The sequence below is a fragment of the Nicotiana attenuata genome, unplaced genomic scaffold, assembly GCF_001879085.1.
Source record: "Nicotiana attenuata strain UT unplaced genomic scaffold, NIATTr2, whole genome shotgun sequence".
Classification (NCBI taxonomy): domain Eukaryota; kingdom Viridiplantae; phylum Streptophyta; class Magnoliopsida; order Solanales; family Solanaceae; genus Nicotiana; species Nicotiana attenuata.
This window is the reverse complement of record NW_017679736.1, coordinates 11,765-14,935: the sequence shown is the minus strand read 5'-3', so window position 1 is coordinate 14,935 and position 3,171 is coordinate 11,765. Positions and strand designations below refer to the sequence as shown.

The window sequence follows — 3,171 nt, the reverse complement described above, 5'->3', positions numbered from 1 at the left end:
AATCATTTTTCTTTTTATGTAAGGAAAAGAACCTGTGGCTCCGATCTGACAACCTCGAAATGAACCAATCGGGCTCCGTTCAATAATACCAACAAGTCTATAAACCTAATTTGGTCCTAAGCGAGGTCTCAAAATACGTGAAACAACATCACAACCAAGAATCATATCCCAAACTAGACTAATCAAATTTTCAAACTTCCAATTTCTTTCAACTAACTCCGAGCGCGGCAAATCATACATAGACAACTTAGAATAGATCAAAGTTCACACATAAGTCTAATATAACAACACGAACCTGACCCCAGACACACAATACCAAACGAAATCTGATAACACCAAAGTCCACTCTAAGTCAAACTTAGCAAATTTTAAAATCTTCAAAATGCCAACTTCGGACAAGTAAGCGTCGAACCGCTTCCGGACCATCCGAGCCTCGACCCGAAAATACGCCCAAGTCCAAAATCACCATAAGAACCTATTGGAACCTTCAAATCCCTATTCTAAGGTCATTTACCCAAAATGTTAATTTAAGTCAAATTAGCCACATTCAGTCACTAACATGGAACTAAGTACTTCGAATTCAATCGGAACCCTTCCGGAAGCTAAGCAATCGCGCCCGCAGGTCACACAATAGAAAAAATCATATACAAGAGGTCCTAAATAGTGGAAGGAGATTCTAAAAAATAAAATAACCAGTGGGGTTATTAAAAAACGGGAAAAAATAAAGAAAAAGAAAGAATAGAAAAGAAAGGGAGAAAATAGGATGAGAAGAAAAAGAAAGAAAAAAAAAGAGTGGAAAAGGAGAGAAAATAGGAATTAGGTAGCTCATATAGGATGTTGACTTAAAATAGTTATCACGGTAATTACTTAATGGGTAATATTCTTAATAGGTATAGCAAGTCTAACTTTTTTAGTTTTTATAGGTATTTGTATATTTGTTTGTAAAAGTAAAGGATTACGAACAGATAATAATAAGAAAAGAGAACCTAACATCGTCCACATATGTAGTAAAATGTTAAATGCCGCTAATAAATATATGATGAATCATACAAGTACTAAAAAGCTAGTGCAAAAAGCATTCCAAATGGAAGATGTTATTATTTATAAACGGGAAGTCACATCACTTTTTTTTTTAAATCGTACAATATATGAAAGAACAACAACAACAAATCCGGTGTAATCCCATAAATGGGATCTGGGAAAGACAAGGAAACAATAACATACAAAGGAAATTGACGTAATATTTCCACTTAGCCGCACACATTGCCAAGCAAAGCGTTATGCATACATGCACAACAAACCCAACAATCACTGCAATCAGACGAATGCGGAGTACAACTTCGAAGACATGTATTAAGCTCCGGAAGTAATCTCCTTCCAAATCCTGAGAGATCACGTTCAATATCCCGTGTAGCCATAATTAGCGTCTTCGGAAGCCACGATACATTAACTGAAATATACACCATTATAATTTTGTTAGAATTAAATTATAACTTATATAGCATGAATACACATTTACGACATGCTGAAAAATAAATACACATAAATGAATAGTAAAAATGAAGATGGCCACATAATTAGCATCATTTATATCGACGCTTACAGTAGCATAAAATTAGAATTTAGATATTAAAGAGAGATGGATACTAACTGATGGATGCCATGAAAAGAATAGTGAATAAAAACCCGATTTTGGACAATACCATGAGAGGAATAACAGTATTCTTTTTATGTAAATTTTGGTGTGAGCATATCTTGTTCACCGAGGCCGTAATTTATACACATCCACTACTGACATGCCTCTATTAAATATTAAGGTTGTTACCTTGATGCTTCTTTTATTATTTTCTTAGTTTAAGCATGAAGAAGCATTAAAATAGTTAGAAAAAGATACTTTTAATCAATATAAAGATTTGACAGAATCTAACTCCACGATTTTGGGAAGTTACATGTGGGCATGTAAACACATGATACCTTGTATTTCACAACATGAAGAATGCTACTGCCTACTTCTATTTATTAATGAAAAATTGTAAACTTTTTCTTTTCTAGTTTATACATTCTAGTGATCGGAACATTAATTTGATTATAAAGGTTTTTTGCAATAGTAAGTCCTGATTTAATTTTAGTTGTATTTCTCACTAACGTAAGTTTAGATTACATTAGGGGTGTTACTTGTATATAATACAGACGGGTAAATTAGGCCATGTAATAATATTAAAAACAATCAACATAAATATGAATAACATCGTCGAAATCACTTTAAGAATTCATATGTATCTATCTAAATTTTAAGCTTATAAAATCTGGAATTAAAAATAATTAGTCCGCCCATTTCAAATATCTTTAGTTTTTTATTTCTACTTAGATTAAAAAAAATTAAAAAAAGAGCTAAACCTCTAAAGTGTTAACATTAAACGAGGAAATTTTTTATTAACATTCAGAATGAACTAAAAATAAATTGGCCACCATTTCATGCTTTTGTAAATTATGTTTCTTAATTAGTACTCCAGGGGAGCCAATTAGCATTCTTCATTTAATATTCGTATTGGTAATAATTGCGTTCCACGTGATCTATTTTTTGAATTAACTGTTATTTTATTGTTTTTTAATTCTACAACCTCAGATAAAGATGATTGCGCTGATTCGGAAGATACACGTGATTAGAATACTGATGCATATCCTTCTCATTTATAGCATCGTACTACCTTAATCAATGTGAACTATTATCTTTTTATTTCTTTGGTTATATCATTATGAACTGAAGATTGAACGTTATTTTTAATTTCCACTAACTACGCAATGAATAATGGATCTACAGATTTAGCTATTTGATGGCAAAATGGTTCAAAAAAAAATAGTTAACTACCCATATTATCCGCTAGAAAATGGGTTGGATAATAAACTTTTTAAAAACGGGTCAAATATGGATAAGAACCATATTATCCATTTAGAAAATGGATAACCTATGAGTAACCAATGGGTTTAACTTTTACATTTGTAAAGCCTCAAATTGGGGGTTCTTCAAGTTAGGGAGACTAAGAATTCTCTTAAAAATGGATCATATACAAGAAGTCATGGATAATATGGGTAACCCATATTATCCGCCGGTTAACCCGTTTTTTATCCGTATTAAATATGGGTCGGGTCGGATAATTGATCCATTTTTTT

At 32.0% G+C, this 3,171-nt stretch overlaps 1 long non-coding RNA gene across 1 annotated transcript; it reads right to left on the bottom strand.

Moving 5' to 3' along the window:
- Positions 1 to 1,064: 1,064 nt before the first annotated feature.
- LOC109221782 lies at positions 1,065 to 1,745 on the bottom strand. The gene is made up of 2 exons (XR_002067305.1): positions 1,652 to 1,745; positions 1,065 to 1,450 (listed from the first exon to the last, which is right to left on the bottom strand). It is a non-coding gene; the product is annotated as an uncharacterized LOC109221782 (long non-coding RNA).
- Between the last annotated feature and the right edge of the window lie 1,426 nt (positions 1,746 to 3,171).